The sequence below is a fragment of the Trichechus manatus genome, unplaced genomic scaffold (assembly GCF_000243295.1).
Source record: "Trichechus manatus latirostris isolate Lorelei unplaced genomic scaffold, TriManLat1.0 scaffold00053, whole genome shotgun sequence".
NCBI lineage: Eukaryota > Metazoa > Chordata > Mammalia > Sirenia > Trichechidae > Trichechus > Trichechus manatus.
This window is the reverse complement of record NW_004443989.1, coordinates 10,507,147-10,526,595: the sequence shown is the minus strand read 5'-3', so window position 1 is coordinate 10,526,595 and position 19,449 is coordinate 10,507,147. Positions and strand designations below refer to the sequence as shown.

The 19,449-nt window shown below is 44.3% G+C and overlaps 1 pseudogene; it reads right to left on the bottom strand.

The window, feature by feature from the left end:
- The window catches only part of LOC101345545 (inorganic pyrophosphatase-like), a 52,505-nt pseudogene that overhangs the window by 7,018 nt on the left and 26,038 nt on the right, over positions 1-19,449 (bottom strand).

Genomic DNA, 19,449 nt, shown 5'->3' with positions numbered 1-19,449 from the left:
GAGGCCTGTGGGAGCTGCAGTTGTCAACAGTGCAGCCATGTTTAAATGGCATATATCCCCACAACTAAGAGCTTGGAGTAAGCCAGGTGTCACAGTGAGGGCATCCCAGGTGCCACCTCACTCGATCCATCATCTCTGGGAGGTGCCAACCCCACAGATGGGGGACCTGAGGTTCGGAAAGATGTACCAATCCAAAGTCAAGAATTTGAACCCTGACTTCAAAACCTCTGGGCTTAACGAGAATGTGATGCCACTTTTCTTCTTCATATATTAAAACACACGGCCTTGTATTATGTATTTTTTGAAGCAGGAGTTTTAAGTCTGAAGATTTTGTACGGGCTCAGTCAGTCTAAGAGAATCTCTTTCAACCTGGCAGAGATAGTGAGGGAACGGAGCAGAGTACCCACCCAGGTTGTCACTCATATGTCCCTGCCTAGTGCGGCATGTCATGCTGTGTGACAGCCCTTTGTGGTAGTGAGCTGCCATGGTTATGTGCATGAGGACACTGCCAGATCAGTGGTGGATTGGACCATTGCGATCCATAGAGTTTTCATGGGCTGATTTTCGGCATGGATGAACCTTGAAACTATTATGCTGAGTGAAATAAGTCATTCACAAAAGGGCTAAAAGTTCACCAGGCCTTTCTTCATAGTCTGTTGGAGTCTGGAAGCTCCACTGAAACCTGTTCAGCATCATATCAACATGCAAGCCTCCACCGACAGACAGGTGGCAGCTGCGCCTGAGGTGCATTGGCTGGGTCTTCCACATGGAAGGCGAGAATTCTGCCACTGAACTGCCACTGCCCCGGTGACAGCCTGGGCCTCAGTTAACCAGATCCAACATTCAAAGCCATCCAGAGTCCAGGGAAGGGATCCGGACGCTTCCTCATTCTTCCTCATTCAGGTCAGGTCCACACTGAGAAGGTCCTGGGAGACCAGTTCTTCTCATGAAAGGGCACGCCCCGCCCTTCCATTCTGCATTATTATCACTCAGAACACAGCCCACCCCTTGTATGTGGGCAAGAAGCACACGTGAACGGGCAAATACTGCCTTTAAATTTAATGTAAACATCGTGTTATCATGGGCTTGGGTGCAGTTTAGAACAAGTCTCCCTTTTGCTCCTTATCTGATTATCTTTTAAGAAAACACCTCATTGTTCAGATTCAAGAATAACAAGTTTTACCACACCCAGTCTCCTCAACTCTTCATCTATCTTCATTCTTTCTGTCCTGTGTAGCATGGAATAATTACAGAAACATGTCTGTAAGCTATTTGCACATCTGATAATCAGATTTTCCCTTGTTCCCGATTCTTCCCCCATCTGCTCCCACCCCCGGCCGCTCTGCCACATCTGGAACAGCCCCCGTCTCTCCATGCCCAACTGACTCCTGAACTGTTTCCACATCTCAGCTCTCTCTTCCGGCCCTGGCTTCCTGACATGCTCAGTAATAAAATAATCAGGCCCTAAATTATTGTCATCTCCCATCGCTCTCTGCTTCGATGATAACTGCGCAGCAGAACCATGATCTCATTTCTTCTTCTCTGGCTTTGTCATCTGAAAATATAATTTTCAAAAGGTAAAATAACAACTTTCATGCAAACGTAAATGAACACATGCAAGAGATTTGATTTAGTTCACCCATGAGCTATTAAGATGTTAAGGGGGTTGCTGGGTGGTGCAAACAGTTAACAACCCTTGGTTGCTAACCAAAAGGTTGGAGGTTCAAGACCACCCAGAGGCACCTGGGAAGAAAGACCTGGCGATCTACTTCAGAAAAATCAGCCATTGAAAACCTTGTGGAGCACAGTTCTACTTTGACACCGATGGGGCCACCATAAATCCAAATCAACTTCACAGTGGCTGGAAGATGTTAAAACTGGTTCATAGGAGACGCTGAAGAACAGAAAAACCCAAAATGAATTTCAGTTCACACCTAGTTACTATCTATAGGGGGGAAAATGTAATGTTTAGAACCATCTTTTCTATAGGAAATTAATTGTATCTCTACAGGAGGGACTTGTTTGCGTTTCTCTGGGCAGGCTCATTTGTGCGACTATCAGAGTTCTATAACACAGAGTTGTTGCTGAGTCAAAGAGGAAAGGGAAGAGCTTCCCCAAGTCCGGGAACTCTGGAACGTTTGCGGGGCAATGCCCAGTAGTCCAATAAAAGCACATCCAATGGTCCTTTTTTGTGCATTTCAAAGGGTTTCACATTTTTTCTAACAGTCACTTTCTATTTCAACCTATTCTGAATATCTGGATGGAAATATCGCAATTTCCAAACCACACTTTAGGAGAAGCTTAGGAGAACAAAGTCAGGTAAGAAGATAGGAAATCACCAGTTCAAGGTAAATCCTCTAAAAATGACATGTCAGCCCAGGATAATTCTTGACTCAAAAATTCCTGGCTCCTGGCTGTCGCATGATACTTTCCAGACACTTCCACAGGGCATTTACGCTTGTCCACAACCTGGCCTTGATATACGTTTAGAGCCTCAAAAAAAGTTGGTATAATAAAATAATACATGCCAATGGCAAAAATTCAGATTACAAAACCACGTAAAGCAAAGACTAAAAGCCCTCTCCGCGTCCCAAATCCTTAGCCTGGATACAAGAAAAAAGAAAAACTGGTCAATGGTCATTGATTCCTGACTGATGGTCGACTTGAGGTGTATATGAAAATCTCTTAAGCATTTTATCAGAAATGGAAATTTCTTTCCAGAAGGAGGTTGTGAATGACATCATGCAAGAAGGTTCTGCCCTAGACAAGGTTTGGCACAATTTTCATTATCGCCTCTAGAAATTTTCTAGAAGTGTAAAACCAAAAAACCTGTTGCTGTCGAGTTCATTCTGACTGATAGTGACCCTAAGGACAGAATAGAACTGCCCCATAGGGTTTCCAAGGAGCAGCTGGTGGATTCAAACTGCCGAACTGTTGGTTAGCAGCTGAGCTCTTAACCACTGCACCACTAGAAATGTAAAGTCACACTTATATTTACACCTATATCTACATAGTTTTAGACATAAATGGTATCATTCTATCCATGCTACTTTTTAAACTATGTATCTCAGGTATTGTTATGTATATAAAACAAACAAACAGTTGGCGTGGAGTCAACTCAGTCTCATGACATCCCCATATGTGTCAGAGTAGAACTGTATTCCACAGGGTTTTCTATGATGATTTTTCAGAAGTAGATCAACAGGCCTTTCTTCCAAGGCACCTCTAGGTGGACTCGAACTTAACCATTTGCACCACCCAGGACTGGCGAAAGGTTGGCAGTTACAAAACACCAGCCCCTCCACAGGAGAAAGATGTGGCAGTCTGCTTCTGTAGAAATTTACAGCCTTGGAGACACTATGGGGTTGCTATGAGTCGGAATCAACTCAACGGCAGTGCGTGTGTATATATATGTATATATATATATAAAGCCAATGCTATAGAGTCAATTCCAACTCATAGTGACCCTATAGGACAAAGTAGAACTGCCCCATTGGGTTCCCCAGGCTGCAATCTTTATGGAAGCAGATTGCCACATCTTTCTCCCACAGAACAGCTGGTGGGTTCCAACTGCCCACCTTTCAGTTAGCAGCTGAGTGCTTAACCACTGCACCACCAGGGCACCTTCCTTTTATGTGTAGAATATGTCTAATATATCTTAGCACTCTTTCTGTATCAGCACAGACCTATCTACTCATTCTGGCCTGTGATACATAGTATCCCATCATCTGGACGCACTGTAATTTATTTAGCCTTACAAATTCTTCCAGTCCATTTTCCTACAATGTGGTTTCTTCCATTGTTGTTGTTGTTAGGTGCCGTCAAGTCGATTCTGACTCATAGCGATCATATGTACAACAGAATGAAACACTGCCCGATCCTGGGCCAAGCCCACAATCCTTATGCTTGAGCCCATTGTTGCAGCCACTATGTCAATCCATCTTGTTGAGGGTCTTCCTCTTTCTCGCTGACCCTGTACTTTACCAAGCATGGTGTCCTTTTCCAGGGACTGATCCCTCTTCCACTGGAGCCAGATTAATCCATTTTCTTAAAACCCCATCCCCATTCCTGCTAATATATCTTCCCATTCAATGTTACTTTCAGCCAGTAGTGGGCATCAACCAAGTCAACAGGCTGACCAGTATACATGTGCCCACACCGGTGGGGACGGGGACTGTCATCCTGTCTCTGCCTCACATGTCGCCCACCCCAGGGACCTAAGCCATCCTTAGGTCCAGCTCAACTTTGATCTTCCAAAAAGTTATGAGCATGTCCAAGATTTTTTTGACCATTTAGTGAGGGAGACAGATAGTAAGATGGCAAAGTTGGTTCAAAAAGCGTTTGAGGAACAGAGTTGATATATACACTCCATCCTCCCTCCCTGCTTTCTATCCATAAATATTTCTGTTCTGAGCCATGCAATAGGTGTTGGGAATTCAGCAGTGAATAGAACATAAGCATTCTCTGCCTGTAGGAACCTCCAAGTCACAGTGAAGAATTAAACACATGTGTAACGATCACAGCCCAAGCAGAGATGTTTGCTCCATAAGAAAAGCCCAGGTGCTCCAAGGGGTCACAGCAGGCTGTTCAGGGAAGGGCTTGTCCTTGGTAGTGACCTTGCAGAGGAGATTTTCTTTTTTTGCATACTTTTCAAGCTTTATGTAGACAATATACTGTACCCATTTTATAAATCGTTTTTTTTAATTCCATGTTTTTAAAATTTCTTCTTACTGATTGATATAACTTAGTTCCTTCATTTTTGTGGTATCTGCTCACCTACTGACTTCTACATCTCTGAGGACTGTCCCCTCCACCTACTAGGAGATGGTGCATTGTGCGGCCACCTGGCCATTGTTAGTTGGATCAGGGAATGAGTGTTTGATTCCAGGTAGGCAATCATATTCCCTCACTTAGAAATTTGGGCTTCAGAGACACTTCTCTGAGGGAAGCTTGAGTGGTGGGCATATAATATGGGAGCCTTGAGGCCTTCATATCCAGCCAGGTGCACAGAAAGCTGGAGAAAGCGTGTCCAGAGTGGGGAAAGAGGCAGAGAATACCCAAGGACGTGAGAAGCATATGTGATCATCAGGGAGAGAGAGAGTGGGAGAGGTAAAAGCGAGAGAGAGGAAGAAAGAGAGGGAGGGAGAGAGAGAGAGAGAGAAAGAAAGTGAGGAGGCAGAGAAAGAGAGGAGGGGGAAGAGAGAGAGACAGGGAGGGAGAGAGAGAGACTGGAGTGTCTACCTTAATTTCTAATTTCTTAGTTCCAGCCCTCTGTGGGACCTAAATGTCCCAAGAGATACCCATGTCACCTTACAACAAATCCCTCTTTTTGACTCAAGCTAATTTGATCATTTCCTGTCCCCTACAGCCACAAGGGGCCTCCTAGAACCAGCCCATCAGGGAGCAAGTGGAAAGGAAGGCTAGTACCCAGCCCACGTGTGGGATGACTGTCCTTAGTCCTGCAGTAGTCCTCCTCCTCCTCCTGCCCCACTCAGGGCCTCATCGTCCTGCGGGGCTGGGAGCCATGGCCTCCAGAGGTTTTATTGGTGCTAACTTTCCATTTAGACCCATGACTGCCCCAAGCCTCCCTCCAGCATGGCCTGGCTTCCCCTCAACATTTGCACCTTATAAACCAGCCTGGCCAGCTGACAGGAGCTGCCGATGAGAGTCGAAGCTCACCCCTGGTAATGGGGTCCCTCACTCTTCCTCAGAGTTCCTCGGGTCTCAGAAGAAGTAAAACAACTTACTTAATGGTGTGCTTTAATCTTCTGCATGAGCAATCCTCTTTACAAGGTGTTATACAGAGTCCGTGTAAATCCAGACTCTGCAATGGGGTCAGTGTTCCCCAACAGGTGTTGGGTGGGTTGGGGCGAAGAAGTGCCCCCTACCCCCACCCCTACCTCCTGAACAAATACAGGAGCAGGAGCTGGCTTTCCAACACAGCTTGAATTTACAAGTGAGATGGCTGCTCAGGGCCAGCTGCTGGGCCCTTCCTTCCCTCACCTCAGGGAGTGTGCCCCTGCTTGACTGAAACTCAGCAAAAATGAGAATTTACTGCAAGCATGAAATCTCAACCAAGGAAAGGCAGGAGTGTACCTGAGTCTGGCAATTCAGCCAGGGGATCACGAGGGGTTTCATACCCATTTCTGTCTGCATGTCATCTCTTCTCTCTCTCTCCAAAGCAGCTCCCTCCACATGGGGGCAGAAATGGCTGCCGACTATGAAAAATCTCAGATAAGACTCTGATTGGGTCATATGGGCTCCCTAGGACTAATAGACTCTGGCTCTGGGGGCAGAGTCACAGGAGAATATTTATGGGAAATTGGAAAATTGAACACTGACTAGACATTTGATAATATTAACAAATTCTCACTATTTTTTAGGTGTGATAATGGTACTATGGTTGTGTTAAAAAAAGAGCCCTTATCTTTTCGTGATACCTAATAAGCTATTTGTAGATGGAATGGTATGATGCCTAAAATTCACTCGAGACAATATGGATGGGTAGACATAGAAAAGATATGAGGTTGGGCATGAGTTGATAATTTTTAAGGCTGAAACCTGGGTGATGGGTACACTGGCATTCATTGTACTGGTTTTTCTATTTTTGCATATGCTTGAATTTTTTCATAACAGAAAGTAAAGAAAGACTATGTTTACTTGCCTAAAGCAATACCACTCTTGGAAAGATTTCTCGCAATATAAAAGCTAAGTAAAACATAAAAGTTTCTCCTTCTTCCAGACTGTTCACCATCCAGGTCAGCTCTGGCTAGGATTTGGTGTATATCTTTCTAGATGTTCCAATGTCTCTATAAACAATCACAGATATTTATAATTTTTTACGCCAATGGGATTATACTATACACACAGGTCTGCAACCTGCTTTTTTCACTCAACAGTATATCACGGCCAGTTTTTCATGTTATAGCTCCATTTCTTTCCTTGTAACTACACAGTATTCCTTTGTATGGATGTACCATAATTTATTTAGCCATCCCTTTTAGGTAAACTTTTAGGTTGAGTTGAGTCTTTTGCTATTACAAGTCATGCTTCAGTGCATATCCTTGCATATATATCTTGGTGCATTTGTGTGGAGGTTTATGTAGGGTGAATTCCTAGAAGGAGAATTGTGGTCAATACGCTCCCCTACGGGCTTGTGCCAGTTTGTCCTTGACCAACAATCATGACAGCACCTGTGTCCCTGATTTGCCTTAAAAATACGATTGATCTTTTCCTGATCATGTAAGTAATACATGCATTTTGAAGGGATTTGAGAAATACAGAAAAAGGAAAGAGGAAAGAAAACATGGACTGTATTTCCACATGGCAGCCCTGTTGCTGTTTGTTTACATCGTTTCCAAGTTTTCACTAGTAGAAGTCATGCCGCAATGAACATCCGTCTGTGTAAATCTTTATCCATGTTTTGCTCATTCCCGTAGGAGATATTTCTATAGAAGGACTTATTGAGTAAAATCTTTTGGCTATTTTTAGAATTCTTGAGCTAGAACATTTGTGTAAATTCTGACCACCAAGAACAATGTAACAGAATGTCTGTTCCAACACCTCTTTTCCAGCGTGAGTATCACCATTAAAGAGCTATCATTTTTTCTATTGCTCACTTGGAGGCAAAAGTTGGATTGTGCCCCTCTCCATTACTTTCCTTCTTTTAATTTTGGATGGTCATTAGGTGTTTTGTAGACAGTTGTTTTTAGGTGCCATCGTGTTGGTTCCAACTCACAGTGACCCCATGTATAACAGAATGAAACTTTGCCTGGTCCTGCGCCATCCTCACAGTAGTAGGTATGTTTGAGCCCATTGTTGCAGCCACTGTGTCAATCCATTTCATTGAGGGTCTTCCTCTTTTTTGATGACCCTCTACTTTACCAAGCATGATGTCCTTCTCTAGGGATTGGTCCCTGCTGATATCATGTCCAAAGTGAACGAGACTGTCTCGCCATCCTCACTTCCAAGGGGCATTCTGGCTGTACTTCATCCAAGACAGACTTGTTCGTTCTTCTGGCAGTCCATGGTATATTCAATATTCTTTGCCATCACCATAGTTCAAATGCATCAATTCTTCTTCGGTCTTCCTTATTCATTGTCCAGCTTTCACATGCCTATGAGGCGATTAAAAATACAGAGTCATGGGTTAATTACTAACATGGTTGACAACACTGGCTCTCATCTGGGCTCACATCCCAGCTATGCCTGATGGCTCACCTTTTTGGAGCCTCAGCCTCTCCTCTGTGAAATGGAGGGTATCACCGCATCTACTAATAAATGAAATAATCCATGTAACTCGCCAGGCATGGTGTCTGAGTTCCAAGTCTGTGCTGAGTCATGATGATGGTGGTGTATGGAAGAAAAACATGAGATGTGGAACATTGGAGCATAAGAGATAGCTGAGGAGGCAAGACTTACAAAGGGAGATTGGATTATAGACAGGAGATTGGGGTTATATGAAGGCACCAACCAAGATGTGATAGTGTGAAGAATTGGGAAAACTCCCCTAGGGCTTCCCGGCAGAGGCAGAGGTTGAGCAGAGCCTTGAATGATGAGCACAGAGAAGCAGAATAGGGGGCCAGGGAGAGACATGGAAGGATGCTGGGCATAGCCTGCTCCTCTACTCTTCCCTGACTCTCACTGCTCACATTGGCTTCTAGTCCTTTTACGAGGGTGGAGGGATGGGAGAGCTGGGCTGAGAGATGAACAACCGCTCGGTGGGAATAAAAGTCCTTTACCCTCTGTGGGAGGAGTTTGGTTTCACTGGGCAATTTTGTTTTGGATAATTAGCTAATATAGCTGGGGAGATTTCATAACAAAGACAGAAATATGGAAAAGTACTTTCCAGCAGCAAAAAAGTGAGATTTTTTTTTTCCAGTTCCGTTAGTACCAGCAGGAGTAAAGCTCATAAATGTTATACAACGTCTGCACTTCTCTGAGGAAGCTGTGGCGGGGGAGTGTATAAAACATGAGGGTGGGCAGTGAGGAAGCCCAGTCACCACTCTTCCATGCTGGCGGGACCCAGGTCCAGGAACAACAATGCCACCCTGAGAAGTCTCCCAGCAGCTAAATATACCCACAGCATTTGTCATGTGGCAGGGGCCGAGGAGGCTTTCCCATGAGAAGGCGCTGGGACAGAGGGTGGGGCAAGCGCCGGAAATGGTGGGCGTGCTGTCTGCTGAGGCTGCACAACACAGGGTGCTCACGTGGGGCCCACACACTCCAATGAGCAGAATGACTTTTTTTTAACATGTACCGCACAGGTTATGGTGATAATAAATAAGGGAATGTACGTCAGGTGCCGTTCTGGGCGTCTAGCGCTGTATAACAAAGAATCCCGATCATAGTGGCTTAAAGTAACGACCTTTATTTTATCTTAGGGCAGTTAAGGCTCAGTCAGGTGGTTCTTCACTGTCTCGTGGTTCCCTGAGAACAGCAGGTGAGGCTGTGGCTCAGCCAGATGAATGGTTCCTTAGTGTGGCCTCTTTCCCCAACGGGACGGCCTGGGCTTCCCACAGGAAACTCAGGGCTCTAAGAGGGAGAAAGAGGAAGCTGCCAGGTCTTCTTGCTACCCGAGCTCAGAAGACCTAAAATGTCATTTCCTCTGTATTCTATTACTCAAGGTTACAGCCTAGCCCAGATTTGAGAGAAGGGGACACGGCGCTGATGCTTAGTGGGAGGGCTTGCATGTGTGGGGCAGAGCAGAAGTGTTGGGGCATTTTGGAGACTACCTAAGGCTGACACTCAGGCAGTGCCCCAATACCTTGACTGGTTAGTGAGTAACTGCTGCTGAGGACCCCTGATGCCTGCCTCCATGCCCCCAGGACCATTCCTTGTGATCTCCTCATGATCCAGGGACTAAAGTGTCACACCAGGCACCGTGGGGGCCCCTGAGGCCTGCTCCCATGCATCCTGATGGGGGGAGGTCACAAACTGTTTTGAAAGCCCCTCCTGCTGGGCACAGCCTCTCTGGGGTAAGTGCTCACTAAGTGAGGGGGCTCTCGTTATTACTACCATTGCTATTGTTGTTATTGTTACTTTAAGACAGGCCGTTCAGAGAATGTGACTTTGGAAAAAGCGGACTTGCTAGTAATCTCCAGAAACTCAGCATGCATGACCCTCCTTGTGGAAAAGCCCGCCATGTGAAATAAGAAAACCAACGCTTCCTCCATGGGTTTCTCCTTGGCCGAAGGAACCAGGGCTCCTCATTTCCAGATTAAGGGGCAGGACCTCTGTCCTGGGGGCTCCCTGGTCCTCCCGGGGGCGCTGCAGGCTGCAGCAACAGTACAGACCTGGGCCCTCGCCAGCATTTCCCGCCGTTTCCTGAGGTCCCCAACCGACAGCTGTCTGCGCAGCACCCCGCACACATTCCAGGGAGTCTTGACTGCAAGGTCCGATTTCAAACAAACACAGACAGACCTCCATGGGCTGCTCGGCGTGGGGCTGGCCCCGCAGGCCTTGGCAATTGGGGAGTAGATGAGGCCTGTGAACCGGGGCTGGGTCTGGGCCCAGGGGGAGCCGAGCCATCTGGGGGTCCACAGGCAAGGAGCAGGGCCTGGCATTCCCTCCTGGTCGGATGAAGCCAGTGTCGGTGGAGCTCATCAGAATGTCACAGCGCGCTCTGTGATTCCCATGGCCGTGGCCCAAAACCAACCTCAAGGCGGATGGGAAAGTCGACTTTTGGCCCCTCTGTGTGAACATGAAGAATTCTTTGAGGACTGCTCATCTCGGCCTCCTGTTTAGAAAAGCAGGAGGACCGAGAAAGGGGAAACCGCCTGTTCCATGTGCCTGAGTCCAGAAGCTGGAATTCAGGCCTTCCTTGGAAAATTCACAAGAATTCAACCTGTTTAGAGAACATTTCCTGTCAGGAATTGCCAAGGCCAGGAACACGTTACCAAAGGTCTCAACTTTGGAGACTGTTATAAAGAAAATAGCCTCATAGTTTTGGGAGACATTGCTAATTGATCTCAGAGCTCCATCCCACTGACCTTAGAGGCAGCCTCAGAATCCTTCTCAACACAGCTCTCCATGAAGCCACCTCCAGCCAAGCAAGGTTGGACTTGAGTAGAAACCCTTTTCCACCTCTGGACACCACGATTGCCACATTGCTTACAAGCTGTGAAGGAACATTCCAAACACCACGATGTTCTCGAATTACAATGCCGCCTATCTGAAGGGTGCTGTATCATTTCCACAGCTTCATGTCACACACAGTACTCCCATTTCACACATGAGAAAACTGAGGATCAGAGAGATAAAATGGTTCACCCAAGGTAGCTCAGCCAGTGAGTGGTGGAGACCCAAGATCTCTTGCCTGGCCTGTCCATGATCTTGTTACTCTCGAGTACACTCTGGACCATATCTCGGTTGTCTTGCAATTATGCCAAAGGTAATGCATTTATTGGTTTCAATAGTATTTTATTGGCTTCCAGGTATTGTAAAATAAATTAATTGGCTTTAAGTATTGAATTTAATTGCTTGTAAAATGATAATATTTGATTAATTCTAACTTACTGGCGTTAATAGTGGTTTCTGCGTTACTTGCAGCTGGCCAGAAACTCCAGGTCTACGTTGGAAGGAAGGTGTGTTGAGCTCTCCCTGCTCCCTTATTTTCAATTCCTTGTCACTGTTTTGCGTCCTATTTCAGGTGAGACATCATCCTGTGTGCTTGCCAGACATTTCCCTTCCAGTCTCCCCATATCAGGGCCAGGTTTGTTCAGAAATTTGGTAAGAGGAGGGTTAGGATGTAGCTGAACACCGCAAATGCTTCTATTATACATTGACTTTCCTTTGTGGGCTTAAAAATTACAGACATATTGGCGTGTTGTCTCAGGAGCTGCAAGAAACAGAGGCAAATTTAGGGGAATAAAGTTTATTTGTGTAATGCTTGCTCACAGGGGTTCCCTATGTGTAGAGAATGGGCGCGTCTCCAACCCCAGGACATGCCTGGTGCAGTGGTAAGTTGATGCCTTAGAGTTTATGCAAACCAGACACAAATGTGGTGGTGGTGCTGCTGCTGTGTCTAGAGTCCACCATGATAAAATGACGAAAAGGGAGCTGTCATCACTTGTGCCTCCTGTCTCTTTCTTCTCTCCAGAGAGAACTTGGAGTAGTGGAAGGATCTTTGAGGTGGGACTCAGGCAGACCCAGCTTCAATTCTCATGTCCGCCGTGGAGCAGCTGTTTGGCAATGGGAACGTTTACCTCTCTGAGCCTCAGTTTCCAAATCTGTATAATGGAATGATAGTACGGATTAAATGACATCACAACTACAACAGGGCCCGGTGTAGTATCCAGCACTGCACAGGCTCCCATAGAAGGCCGCCCATCTTGAGCATCTTTGTGAAGAATCTTCTCTCAAAGTTGCCACAGGGTTTACCCTGATCTTGTATTCACCCTCAGAAGAGAGGATGCACCTCTGTCACCAAGAATTTGGGGGAGCAAGAAGCCAGGAAGGGCAGTATCAATGTCTTAAAATGTTTTATCTTGAATGATAAAAGTAAGACATGTGTTGTAAAAGTTCATACATGCCACCGCTCTGTTCAAACATCTGAGGGGCTGTCAGGAAGAAATGAGGTCAGTATTATATTGAATGTATGGTGGTGCAATGGTTAAGTGCTCGGCTGCTAACTGAAAGGTTGGCGGTTTGAACCCCCTCAGCAGCTCCATGGGGGGAGACCTGGCAATCTGCTTCCATAAAGATTACAGCCCAGGAAACCCTATGGGGCAGTTCTACTCTGTCACATGGGATCAAAAATCAACTCCACGGCACCTAACAACAATAGAAGACTGGTAGGCTGGAGCCCCCATTTGCATGAGAAACTACATGCTGGGAAAGCTGAGCAGTTCTTCTGTTTGCCATTGTTTCTTCCAAAGGAAAGTAGATGTGGTGCTTGTCCAAAGAGGGCCGCTGTCTTCTTAGCTGTGTGCATGCTTCAGACCTGAGTTCAAATTCTGCTTCTGCCACCTACTGGCTGTGTCTTTGAGCAAGCTGTTTGACATCTCTGTGCCTCAGTTTCCTCATGTGTAAAATAGGACAGTACCCGTTTCATAGAGCTGTGATGAGCTAGAATGAGTTGATAGATGTACAGTGCTTAGAACAGTTCCAGGCCCAAAGTAGATGTTAGTTGGCTTTATTAAATGTGGCCCAAGGCTTTTCCCACAGGAGAGGGGTCTTCAGAAAAGGAGCTGGTCCCAGTTTTTGTAGCTTGACCATTACTAAATTGCATTTGGCCACTTATAAATTCCTGTATTTCCATGGAGGAGGTAGGCTTAGAATCGAGGTAACCTTAAAGAAGATGAGCAGGATAGTTAGTTCATGCCCCTTGTTCAAAAGAGGGTTGATTGAATGCAGTTTGGGACCCCTTCCATCACTGCCCCACAGCCTCGACTGCACAGTTTTACCTCTTAGACTTTGCTGTAATTTTGTAGATGGAATTTCATAAAGGGTTTTATATATTCTATCATGATTGTTAAGTTTGCAGTATTTAAAATAGATGTGTAAAAGACACAGTGTGGGTTATAAAACACCCTCAAACGGCTTTAAAATGGGAACGAATCCATTCATTTGGGTTTCAGCTGAGTTTATCTTACATTTTATTTTTTTAATACCCACAGACATGTAGAAATAGGTTATTGAGTAGGAAGTTGGCCAAGCCAGGGCTCTGTACCATGTGGGCACTTGTGGGCACTGGCAAACCCTCCGGAATTTGATCCTGATTGAAATGTAGTCATTTTTCCACCTGCAAAAACAGTTCGCTCCTGCAAACCTGGGTGGGAGGAAGGTTTATTCCCGCCCGCCCTCTCCAATGTGGACCTTTTACTTTCCATTAGGCCCACTGCCCTCACATCGATGCTTATGTGATGCTTATTTGTTTGTGTTTTTAAATAAAGAAAAGATTTGCCCTGGTATTTTCCCATCACACTGATGATATGAGCTGTGTGAAACCAAACTCAATGTCTCTGGTGTCTTGTAGAACCCCCAGGACCTAGTCAATCTTCATAAACTTTTGTGAAATGTATAAATGAATGCATTAAGGCCCATGTACGGTAGAAGGTGGACTTCAAGGGGACAGGTTGAAAGATACTTTGTGGAGAACTTAGCATGGCAGGCACGAGCCAGGACACTGAAGAGGTAGGACAGAAGGCGTGGATGTGAACCAGCCCTGATATCAAACCCATAACTTTCCATCTGTGACCAAGGGCAAGTCTCATAACCTTTCTAAGCCTCAATTTTCTCTTCTACAAAAGGGAAACAATAATCCTACCTACTCTTTGTCTTCTTAACATTGAGGGTACACTCTTGTCTCTGTCTAATATATCTGTTCCAGGCTCAGATGAACTTCAAGAAATCATGATCATTGAAATTGTGTAAATTCTGCAATATTTGACAGGTAAGTAGAATATCCAATGGGTACTCATAAATCTCCCTGCCAGCTTAAGAAATAAAATGCTACCAACCCAGATAAATCCTCCTGGGTACCCTTCCTGGGCTGATTCTCCCTGACTTCCCCAGAGGTAACCTGCTTTTTGTATTTGTTCTTCCCCTACATTGATTTATGCTTTTAATACACTGTATGCATCCTTAAGTATAAAAGCCAAAACCAAACCGCCAAGTGGATTCCGATTCATGGTGAACACACGTGTTACAGAGTAGAGCTGCTCTATAGGGTTTTCCTGCTGTAATCTTTACAGAAGCAGATGGCCGGCCAACCTTCAGGTTAGCTGTTGAGATACAGTATTGTTTGGCACGTTTTAAAACTATATGTAAATGGTAACATATTGTTTATTTTCTTCAAATTTTTGTTTTGCTCAAAATTATGTTTGTGAGATTTCTGCATGTTGACATGGGTGGGTCTAGCTAACCCATTTCCACTGCTCTTGCATTTGGGTGTTTCTTTTCAGGTCTCCTGTGGATGGTGATTTAGATTGTTTTCTGTTTTGCTATCACAATGGTGCTCTGGTCATTCTTGCACATTCTCCAGGTGCATCTGGGCAAGGGTTTCACATGTACTGAGGAGTGGACTTCCTGGGTAGCATATGCGTCTGTTGTTTGCTGCTGTCAAGTTGGCTCTGATCCATGGTGCCCTTATGTATAACAGAACAAGACATTGCCAGGTCTTGCGCTATCTTCCTGATCGTTGGTATGTTTGAGTCCATCACTGTGGCTATTGGGTCAATCTATCTAATGGAGGAGTTCCTTCGCTTTCTCTGACCCTCCACTTTACCCAGCACATTGTCCTTTTCTAGCAATTGGTCTTTCCTGGTGATGTGTCCAAAGTAAGTGAGCCAAAGTCTTGCCATCTTTGCTTCTAAGGAGCATTCTGGTTGTATTTCTTGTAAGACTGATTTGTTCTTTTCTTCTGTCAGTCCATGGTATATTAAATATTCTTTACCAACACCACAATTTTACCAGACGGTACCAAATTCTTCTCTAGAGGAGTAGTACCAATTTACTTTTCCATCAGCAGGGTAGAATTGTTCCATGTGCCAAAATCTTTGTCAGTACTCGGTGATGTTGGACTTTTTAAGTTTTACTAATTGATGGGGGCAGTCTGGTCTATCTCACTTTCTACCTGTCTGTCTGTCTATCTCCATCCGTCTATCCATCCATCTGTCATTTGTGTTGGTTTTCCTGTGATTTGCCTGTTCATATCTTTTGTCTCTTTTTCTCGTGGGTTCCATGTCTTTTCCTCAATACATTTGTCAATTCTGAGTACTGAACTTTTATAGGTCATATGTACTGCAAACATCTCCTAGTCTCTGAGTTGTCTTTCAACTCTTTTAATGGTGTCCTTTGGTGATTAGAAGTTTTAACTTTAATTATCCAAATTTATCAACTTTGCCTTTATCATTTGTGTTTTTGGATCTTGTGTATTAAAAAAATCTTCAAAATTCATAAAGACATTCTCCTATGTTTTCTTCCAAACATCTTAATATTTTGCTTTTCATATTTAGTTATTTGATCTACCTGGAGTTTATTTGTATCTATGAGGTGAGCTAGGGATCTAATTTTATTTTCTTAATTTTTAATGGAATTTCTACATTACCACATCTTCAAGCAGTTCTTTTTTGTTATCTGAATGATTTTCAAAGTATTAGATCTTTTTCCAGTCTCTGGGAGATAAACTTGGCATCAAGGTGAGTCAGCAATATATTGTTTGCTTTTATGCTAAGGGGGCCTTTTCACAGATATGTCATTATTCAATCTACCGCTAGAATAGTCATTCATTTATTCACTCATTCACTCATCAGTCAACCAACCAATCAATTAATTCCAAGCTGCATGTGACTCAGTATGCTCCTTCAGTCTGAATAGTCATGTACTTATTTGATTTTGGAAAATATTTTGGCATTATGTCAAATTGCCTCTCTCTCATTCTCTCTATTTCCTTCTTTAGGATCTCTTATTAATATATTTTTTAAACTTTTTTATTGTACTTTAAATGACGGTTTACAGAGCAAACTAGTTTCTCATTGAATATTTAATACACATATTGTTTTGTGACATTGATTACCAACCTCACAACATGTCAACATTCTCCCCTTCTCGACCTTGAGTTCCGCATTACCAGCTTTCCTGTCCCCTTCTGCCTTCTTGTCTTTGCCCCTGGATTGGTGTGCCCATTTAGTCTCATTTTGTTTTGTGGGCCTGTTTAATCTTTCGATGAAAGGTGAACCTCAGGAGTGATTTCACTACTGCGCGATAAGGGTGTCTGGGGTCCATACTCTTGGGGTTTCTCCAGTCTCTGTCAGACCAGTAAGTCTAGTCTTTTTTTTTTGGTGAGTTAGAATTTTGTTCTACATTTGTCTCCAGCTCTGTCCGGGGCCCTCTATTGTGATCTTTGTCAGAGCTGTCGGTGGATGTAGCCAGGCACCATCTAGTTGTGCTGGACTGAGTCTTGTGGAGGCTGTGGTAGTTGTGGTCCATTTGTCCTTTGGACTAATCTTCCCCTTGTGTCTTTGGTTTTCTTCATTCTCCCTTGCTCCAGATGGGGTGAGATCAGTGGAGTATCTTAGACAGCCACTCACAAGCTTTTAAGACCCTAGACACTACTCACCAAAGTAGAATGTAGGACATCTTCTTTATAAACTATGTTATGCTAGTTAAGCTGGATGTTCCTTCCGACCGTGGTCCCCACAGCCCTCAGCCCAGTAATCTGGTCCCTCAGGGAGTTTGGATGTGTCTATGGAGCTTTCATGACCTTGCCTTGGACAAGTTGTGCTGGCTTTCCCAGTATTGTGTACTGTCTTACCCTTCACCAAAGTTACCACTTATCTATTGTCTTATTTAGTGTCTTTTCCTCCTTATCCCTCCCGTCCTTTGTAACCATCAAAGATTGTTTCTTTTTGTGTGTAAACCTTTTCAAGAGTTTTTATGGTAGTGGTCTCATGCAGTATTTGTCCTTTTGTGATAGACTTATTTCACACAGCATAATGCCCTCCAGATTCATCCATGTTGTGGGATGCTTTGCAGACTCATCATTGTTGTCTATTGCTGCGTAGTATTCCATTGTACTTATGTACCATAGTTTGTTTATCAATCCATCTGTTGATGGGCACCTAGGTTGTTTCCATCTTTTTACTACTATGAGTAATGCTGCAATGAACATGGGTGTGCATATGTCTATTTGTGTGACAGTTCTTATTCCTCAGGGTTATATTCCTAGGGATGGGATTGTTGGATCATATGGTCTTTCTATTTCTAGGTTTTTAGGGAAATGCCATATCATTTTCCAAAATGATAGTGTCATTTTGCATTCCCACCAGCAGTGCATAAGTAGGAACTCTTATTAATATTTGTTGGAGCTTCTCATGTCTGTTAACTCTCCTTTATGTTTGTCACCTCTTTATTTCTTTGTATTGCATTCTGTGTAATTCTTTAGCTCTCTCAAGTCACTAATTTTCTCCTTCAGCGGGTCTAATCTACTAGGCCAACAGAACAAGGAAGGCCCCATGTAGGACAATGATATGATATATAAATGGTACGACTTCAGTGCAAACAGGAGTTGGAGCCAGACACGGCAAGGAAAAAGGAAGCCACGCCCACTTCCCAGAGTCCTGGAGAGAAAAGGTCAAACATGAGTCGCATGCCACACGTGATGGGAGCTGAGCCAGTTTCATTTTAGCTGGCAACTGTGCTACCCTGGTATTTTTCAGAATTATATGATGTTTGATTTAATATTAATATCCTGGAGTTTACTTTTCATTTATAGGTCTTTGGGATTTTTGTGGGAATTAAAAAAAATATTGGTGTTTTAGAATATTGATATGTTTGGGTAGTGGGTTTCCTTAAAGAACACTTTGACAACAGCATCTATCTTGGATTTCAAACTTTTGGACATCAACTTCAGAAATGTTCTGGGACCAACGATTGCTGTTTAATATGCATTTGTACTTTAAGACCTTAAACGTGTGCCCCAGCAATGGAAAGGCACAGAGTTTGTACCCAGGGGCTCTACTTCTCTGAGCCTCAGTTTTCTCATCTGTAAAATGGGGAGACAAACTGTGCTTTGCCGACTTTCCAGGAGTATACTGAGGGTCACATGACAGGACAGATGTGAATGGGCTTTACAAACTGTGAAGTGTTTTGGATGCTTCTAAGTCATGTGGAGATGACCTTTGGAGAAGCTCCTCTCCAGCAGATGCCTGTGTTTGGTGCTGACTGTTAACCCCAAAGGACCAGGGAGAGGAAACTTGCACTCCAGGCAGTGGAAACTTCTGCGAGGGTTCTAAATGTTTTGTAGGTTACAGTTTGGCTATTTTTATGCAAACGTGAGGAATCCTATTTCTTTCTCACGGCTACTGCTGAGCCTGTGTGGAGATGGTGTGCAAAATCTCAGAAGTGGCATAGTGTTGGGGGCTGTGGGAAAGGTGTCTTACAAGTGACAGAATTTAACCCTTCGTGGCCATGTTGAGTAATAAGAATGATAATGCCTGCCCTTTGCTAAGTGCCCTGATGGGCTCCCCACTTTACATACATTATCTGAAAAGTAGGCATCATTATCATCATTTTACAGACGAGGAACGTATGGCTTGGAAATGTGAATGTGAAGTGACTTTTTCAAGGTCCCAAGGCTCAACAGTAGCGTGAAACCCATGCTGTCTCTAGGGTATCATGCTGGTTTAGATCCGGTTTTTGTTTACAGTCAGCCAACCAATCAACTAACCAATCAACTAATGAACACCCACCAACCCACCCACCCAATAACAACCAATCAATACTTAGTCAATCAACCAAGCAAGCAACCAACCAACCAATCTACCATTCTACCAACCAAACAACCAGTCTATCAGCAACCAGCCACCAACCAAGCCTTGTGGATGGCTCTCAGTGGTGTTTGCTCAGCACTGAGCTTTTGAAGCGAGAGAACATATTGTCTCCATCCCCAAGGAGCTGCCAGTCTGCGGGAAAGTGAGGATGATTATTACGCACATCACACCGCAT